This window comes from Manihot esculenta, chromosome 12 (assembly GCF_001659605.2).
Source record: "Manihot esculenta cultivar AM560-2 chromosome 12, M.esculenta_v8, whole genome shotgun sequence".
In the NCBI taxonomy this organism is placed as follows: Eukaryota; Viridiplantae; Streptophyta; class Magnoliopsida; order Malpighiales; family Euphorbiaceae; genus Manihot; species Manihot esculenta.
The window spans coordinates 8083265-8091619 of NC_035172.2; positions in this window are offsets into that span (position 1 = coordinate 8083265).

Consider the following 8355-nt stretch of genomic DNA (forward strand, 5'->3'; position numbering starts at 1 on the left):
CCAAGGCCTTATTAGGCACTTGGTCTTGGCGTCCCATGGTGCCAGGGGCATAGTCAAAGGCTCCCTGGTCTTTCTTTCTCATAGTGCCAGGGGCGTAGTCAAAGGCTCCCTGGTCTTCCTGCCAGGAACTAGTGGATCATCCAGCATTTACCCGCATCAACAACATAATATGCAATGCAACATATTCATGATGTCTAATGCAAGCAACCTAGTATATCACATGGCAATCGTGATGCATGAATATGCTCAAAACTTATATTTCATCAATTTAAAACTTAAGAGTTTATTCTACTCACCTCTGGTTGGCTCTAAAGACTTTGACAAGTTACTGAAGCAGCTAGCACTGCTGGGGTCCTCGGTTCCTCGGGTCCGAACCTACACAGGTGGACTCAAGTGAGGGACCTAACATATGTGAACATAACTCTAAAAATACCCCCAAAAACCCCCTAAAACGTCATGAAATAATCATAGAAAAACATGCATGAAATGGCTGAACAGGGCACTTTCGGCGGCAGGTTCGGCGGCCGAAAGTCCCGGACAGATCCGAAAGTCGGGCACTTTCGGCGGCACCTTCGGCGGCCGAAAGTCCCAAACAGATCCGAAAGTCTTCTTTCGGGGGCAAGCTTCGGCAGCCGAATGCTGCCTCCACAAGGGGGTTCGGCGGCCGAACCTGGTTTCTCCCGAATGGGCAGAAACTTGGTTCACATGAACCTCTTGCCTCCCACAACCTCAAATCCTGCATATATCTCAACCAGAACATGCATACAAGTTCCTAGGGGCCTCAAAACATCGAATACCCCAACTACAACACTTCAAATATACAAAATCAACACACATTGTTCAAAACATCAATATAACCCATAAACTCAACATATAACCTAGCATGCATTTCTACCCAAAGAACTCATAAAAACTTACTTAAAACATACAAGGAGCTTAAGATCGGCTCTTACCTCTTGAAGATCGAGAGAGAGACGACCTAAACTTGGAGATCCAAGAAAATGAGCTCCTGGGTTCCCAAAGCTCCAAAACTCGTTTTAAAAGTTCAAAACCTTCAATGCAAGCTTGAAACTCAAGAAAAATGGTGGGGATTTGGAGGAAGATCACAAGATTTGGAAGAGGGAGGTCGGAAGCTAGCTGTGGCCGAAAATGGGAGAAAACTCGCCCATTTCGGCTAAGGGTCCCTTATATAGTGGCTGGCCAGGCCACGTTCGGGGGCCGAAAGTGCTCCCGCATGCATGCCATGTTCGGCGGCCGAACTTTGAGTTTCGGCGGCCGAACCTGGACTTCCCTCACCCATGCTTTCGGGGGCCTAACGTGCCTCCAAAACGCATGCATGTTCGGCGGCCGAACTTGACTTTCGGCGGCCGAACCTGGGTTTTCCTCCAAGGACTTTTCATGCAAAAACTCATTTAATTTCATACTTAAAACATAAAACACATTAAAACATTTTATAAAAACATGCTTTTACCCTTCTAGAGGTCTCCGACATCCGAGATTCCACCGGACGGTAAGAATTCCGGTATCGGAGTCTAGCCGGGTATTACATAGACCTTCCCTCTATCTATAAGTGATGTGAGGATTATTATAATGATTATATTGATGCAACTGTACAATTGCCATTTTGCCCTTGAAATAAAAAAATAGCCAGTTCATGAATTATTATGTTTAATTCTTATCTCCTATGACTCTATTAAGGTTTATGAATGTAACATTACTTGTTGGATTATACAACCTTGACTAATAGGATTATTTATGATCATAGGTTATCAAATAATTCTTAAGGTTGACTTGGGTTAAAGATGTTCAAACCACGTACTGTATGGCACAGATGAGTGCTTAAACTCTTGGCCTATGACAGTTGATATCAGAGCAAAGTTACGATCGATGAATAATGTGAAGAATATGATGAAATCCCATTAGAACATCTAATGCCCTTGAGAAAAGGGTTGAGAAGCTTTGTGCTTAGATCAGTGAATGTCCCATATAAGAAGGGTTGACACGTGAGCTGAAGTCAACCCACCTTGTGTTAAAACTATGAGATTAGTGCATTAAGACACACAAAGAGAATAAAAGCATTTTAGCTGTGGTAAGATTAGTGCATTAAGACACATAAAGAGAATAAAAGCATTTTAGTTGTGGTAGCCATGTTGACCTAGGGTGTTGCACGCTCCATTAGATGCACTATATAGAGAGAAAGTAATGACCTAAGTCTACACATTCCTTCTTGTGACGTACGAAGAGGGAGTAATGACTATGTGACATAAAATTTGGATAAGGATGAGCCAATAGAGCTTGAGGCGATCCAAGAATCCTAAGAGTAACATATTCGAGAATTGAGGTGGAGGCCTCCTATGTAAAATCTAATAACTATTTTGTAGGAGCTATGGAGCAATATTGAACGTGATATAAGGGAGATTATAAGCATTACTATAGAAGGGAATTAGACGATCGAGTATTAATAACGAGAATTACGAGCTAATTCCTATGTGAATTCCTATAAAATACGCAAGACCAAAATCAATGGTGGGAGCTGTTAACCAACTCCACTGTGAATGCCTATGAAGCCAACAAGATTGAAATCCTAGAATAAAACTTTTCTGGGGTGCCTGTAATGTGATGAAGGTAAACAAATTCTTCTTCAATATGAACTTATTTCTTGATATCATTGAGAATTATTACTATGCATATAGGTTGAAAATAACTTCTTTTTGTTCGACCAATAAATCTAAATCTTGGTGGAGAATGGAAGTTGAAGATTCTACAAACAAAGAGTGTCCAACTTTTATCAAAGAAATTGTGAAGTGAAATAGTGATCAAGCATAATTTAACCATGTTTTTAATATATTATTTACTGTTTGTTTACACATTTTTCTAGGTTAAATTGTGTTTTTGTTATGGTTTTGTAGAAAAGGAAGAAATTGAAAAGATGGAGAAAAAGTGCAGAAAATGACAGAAAAGTGATTAGATCAGTGATTTGCCCAAATCACTGCCCAAATCAAGCTGAAGCAGAAATCTGGAGGCAACAGGAAAAATGATTGGGTCAGTGATTTGCCCAAATCACACGCAGAAACTGCCCAGATCACTAGCAGAGATAGCACAGACTTGCAGAAAGTGATTGGACCAGTGATTTGCCCAAATCACTGCCCCGATCACAATGACAGCAGAAAATACATCAGAGCGGGAAATTGTTCAGGAAACCGAATTTTGAGTTTTCAGAAGTCCAAATCCAACTCAATTACTACCAAAACAATTCCAAGAGCCACGAAAGAGTTTCTCACTTAAGGAATTCCAGTTGCAATTAAATTCAACATCAAAAGAGGAATCACAAGCCAAATTAAAAAGGGATTTCAAAACCCTAGAAGGGTGGAATTCTTCAGCTATAAAAGAGGAACCTCCAAACCAGCAAGGGGCATCTTCTGAGCAGCTACTCAGCATCTTCTCCCCTCACCAGAAATTCTGCAGCTGTTTTCTTTTCTTTTCTTTTCATCTTTTGTGTATTTTAGTCACCATGAGTAGCTAAATTCATTCTTTTCTAGTTGAAGTTGAGAATATTCATATTTGTGATAAATTGGGAGGTTTAATACTCCATTGTTGAACTCTTGTTTGTTTCAATATTTATACAATCTGATCTTTTCCATAATTATTACTTTGCTTTTAGAATCAATAAGGGCCCATTGCTTTTAAATTGCTTAAGTGATAAATTGTTTGAATGATTTAGGTCCGTAATTGCTTAAATTGTTTGAACATAAATATAATCAGTTGCATAACCTAGCCTTGACCACGCGGTTGGCAAGGATAGAATTGGGTTTCTCTAAGTCTTAATGCGATCAACGGTTGTTCGATGCTAAATGCCCCAAGGACGTTCCTTGGCAACTTGTTGATCAGTGTTTGATTAGCGAACGTTTCCTAATCAAACTAGAACTAAGGAGGAATTTGGATTGTGAGAAGCGTCTTCCACAACCAAAACTGATTTATTGAAATCAAATAGGAGTCTTTAATAATCAATGATCAATTCTGAACAAGCTGAATTAGGCTCACACTTCAGCTAGAATCTCTTTCCCATTGATATTCTCACTTATTTAAATTATTGTTCTCTTTTGCTTTTATTTTTAATTCATCAAATTAAAACCCCCTCTTTTATTTACTTGTTATTTACTTGACCTAGTCATTATTAGGAGAGTCATTGGTGTCAATTCTCTGTGGTTCGACCCTATTTCCACTATCTACAAGTTTATTGTTGATTGTTTAATAGGTTTATGTTTTGACGGCTTCGACAACCGCTTATCAAAAATTGGCGCCGTTGCCGGAGAGTTGATCTAACTAACGTATTTTCCCTTTATGATCAGGTCTGGCCGTAAAGACACTCTTCTTTACGATCCGGAGATTGAGAAAACCGCCAAGAGCTTAAGGAAGCAAGCCAATTTGAGGAACCAAGCCTCAAAACCATCTTCATCAACAACTCCACCTCACAGACCACCTACTGCCCCTGCTGAAGAAATTTCTGCACCAGCAGAAACTTCCATCACCGCACCTACTACTACTGAATTTGCACCAGAAACTGAACTTCTGGTTATGGCAGAAAATCCAGCAATGGCAACACCACCTGCTGCACATGTAGAAGCTGAAATACAAGCTGGAAACGTGCCCATCCAAGCACCTCAGCCACGGGAAAGAACTCTCGGAGAGTTAGCTGAACCAGTAGGAGATCAAGCACCCTTATGCATTGAATATCCCCTATTGACAACACCATTCGAGCTAAGGACAGGTCTGATTCATCTCCTTCCTAAATTCAGAGGCCTAGAAAATGAAGATCCTCACAAGCATTTGAAGGCATTCCACGTTGTGTGCTCAACCATGAGACCCCAAGGCATTCCAGAAGACGATATCAAGCTTAGAGCCTTCCCTTTTTCCCTTGAAGACTATGCCAAAGAATGGCTATTCTACTTGCCACCCGGATCCATCACATCATGGGCTGATATGGTAAGAGCATTCTTGAGAAAATTCTTCCCAACCTCGAAAGCCATAGGCATCCGTCGAGAAATAAGTGGCATAAAGCAAAAGCACTCTGAAGGCTTATATGAGTACTGGGAGAGGTTCAAAAAGTTGTGCACAAGCTGCCCTCGGCATGATATTTCTGACCAATCTCTCATTGAGTACTTCTATGGAGGTTTGCTACCCTCAGAGAGAAAATTTATTGACGCAGCCTGTGGAGGAACAATTGAAAAAAAATCACCTCGAGAGATGAGGGACTTAATTTCCTCCATGGCTGCAGCTTCTCAACAATTTGGAGACCAAGAGCTGCCATCAAGGAATGTAAATGAGGTGAGTGCTTCCATTTTAGCATCCCAAATTTCTGAACTCACCAATGATGTCCGTAGCCTTGTTGTGGGTCAAACCCAACAAGTCCAACAGATTCAGCAGCCCAAGACATGTGGAATATGTGCCAACAACCACCCAACTGATCTATGTCCTTCCCTACAAGAGGAGGACCAGCAAGTCAATGCTGTTGGAGGCTTCAATGGGCAAAGAAGGTATGATCCCTATGCAAATACTTATAATCCAGGTTGGAGGGACCATCCAAATTTCAGTTATGCAAGGGGAAATCAATATCCAAGCTACCAGCAAAGGAATCAAGCTCAAGCTGCACCTCAGAACTCCAATGCACCTCTTGAGGAGATTGTGAAGAATTTAGCAAATACGGTGCAAAATCTTGAAAAACAAGTGAGCCAAATGGCCACTTCAATGAGCAAATATGAGTATCAAGGGAAGCTACCCTCCCAAACTGAGATAAATCCAAGGCAAAATGCTAGTGCCATCACATTGAGGAGTGGAAAGGAGTTGCAAGACAGCAAGGCTAAAAAAGTGCAAAAATAGGCCATGGAAGAAATTCTGCCAGAAAGTGATTGTAATACCCGGCTAGACTCCGGTATCGGAATTCCTACCGTCCGGTGGAATCTCGGATGTTGGAAGTCTCTAGTAGGGTAGAAACATGTTTTCATAAAATGTTTTAAAGTATTTCATGGTTTTAAGTATGAAAATTAAATGAGTTTTTGCATGAAAAGTCTTTGGAGGAAAACCCAGGTTCGGCCGCCAAAAGTCAAGTTCGGCCGCCGAACATGCATGCGTTTTGGAGGCACGTTAGGCCCCCGAAAGCATGAGTGAGGGAAGCCCAGGTTCGGCCGCCGAAAGTCAAGTTCGGCCGCCGAACATGGCATGCATGCGGAGGCACTTTCGGCCCCCGAACGTGGCCTGGCCAGCCACCTATAAAAGGGTCCCTTAGGTCCGCACGGGCGAGCTTTTTCTCCCCCGTTGTCAGCCAAGGTGAGTCTCCGCCACCCCTCCCTCGATCTTGAGTGTTTTCCTTAGATCTTCCATGATTTTCACGGGTTTTAACTTCTGTTTTGAAGATCTGTGAGTAAAGAGCAAGTTTTGGGTACTTGGAGGCTCAAAGAGCTCAATCTCTCCATCTCCAAGCTAGGATCGCCTTTCCTCTCGTTTCTTCAAGAGGTAAGCTCGGATCCACCCTTGTTATGTGTTTTAAACAAGCATTAAGTTGTTTTATGGGTAGAGATGCATGTTTAGGCTTGTTGATGAGTTTATGGGTTTTGATGTTTTGATGAGCAATGTATGTTGATTTTTGTGTGTTTGAAGTGTTGTAGTTGGGGTATATGCTAGTTTGAGACCCCTAGGTGTGATGTATGATGTATATGCATGTTTTAGAACAAGTTTATGCATGATTTGAGAGTTGGGAGGCAAATGTGCATTAAGGAGCCAAGTTTCTGCCCTTTGGCAGAAACCAGGTTCGGCAGCCGAAGGCACTTTCGGCCGCCGAACATGGCTGGGGAGGCAGGCCTTTCGGCTGCCGAAGTTGCCCCCGAAAAGAGACTTTCGTCTCTGTCTGGGACTTTCGGCCGCTGAAGGTGCCACCGAACATGCATGAGTTTCGCCTCTGTCTGGGAGTTTCGGCCGCCGAAGGTGCCGCCGAACCTGCCTGACTTTCGGCTCTGGAGGGACTTTCGGCCGCCGAACCTGCCGCCGAAAGTGCCCTGTCCAGCCATTTCTTGCATGTTTTTATGTAGTTGTTTTATGATTTTTTAGGGGGTTTTTGGGGAGTATATTAGAGTTATGTTTATGTATGTTTGGTCCCTCATTGGAGTCCACCTGTGTAGGTTCGGACCCGAGGAACCGAGGACCCCAGCAGTGAGCCAGCTGCTACAGAGTTTGTCAGAGCTAGCCAGAGGTGAGTGGAATAAACCTTAAGTTTTAAAATAAATGAAATATGAATTTTGAGCATGATCCATGCATCATGAATGCCATGAGATATAGTAGGTTGCTTGCATTAGTATTCACGAATATGTTGCATTGCATTTATGATGTTGATGTGGATTGGTTATTGGATGATCCTTTAGTCCTCATATGATATGATGATGTTATGGCATGATATGGTATGGAAGTCCAGGTTGTACCCATTCTACGTCCCTGGCACGATGTAAGAGGAAGTCCAGGTTGTACCCATTCTACGTCCCTGGCACAGTTGGACTGTATGATATGTTATGTTAAGAGAAAGACCGGTTGTACCCATTCTACGTCCCGGCACAGTTGGACTATGTAGAGGACTATTGGTGACAATACCATCCGAGATGTGATTAGTTGTGATGTGTTGCATTCCATGAAAGCATGAAATTTTTAATATATTGTTTTCTACTATTCTGCTCACTGGGCTTTGTAGCTCACCCCTCTCCCCTAACCCCAGATGTGCAGGTACAGGGTAGACAGGAGGTTAGCCAGAGTTTTGAAGTATGTCTATGTAATAGTTAGATTGTGGACATGACAATTGTACTATGATGTAATGTAAGAGATTTCAGTATGTTATGTAATGAGGTATATTGAGGTTATAGATGTGCTTGACCCTATGAGTATTTTATCCCTTTTGATACATGATCTATAGAAATGTTTTATAATGTTCATGAAAGCCAACTCATCTCATGTTGTATCGCCCGTTGGGGCATTGATGAGATCCCACAGAGGGATCATGATTATGATCATGACTATGTACATGTATGTTCAGGTTGAGTTGGATGTTTAAAGGAAAAGTTTTGAATTTTTATGCATGTTGTGGATCATGTATGGGATTATACAGGTTTACAGGTTATATGTCAGGCTTGCTACGGGTCCCGGCGGCCTTAAGCCGATCTGGATCCTAGCGCCGGTAGCGGTCCGATTTTCGGGTCGTTACAGAATGGTATCAGAGCCCTAGGTTCATAGGATCGGACCTAGAGTGTCGGGCTCATAGATGTTTTAGAAGGTCAAGCACAATAGGAAGATCATGTCCACTAGGATAGGATGTGGAGT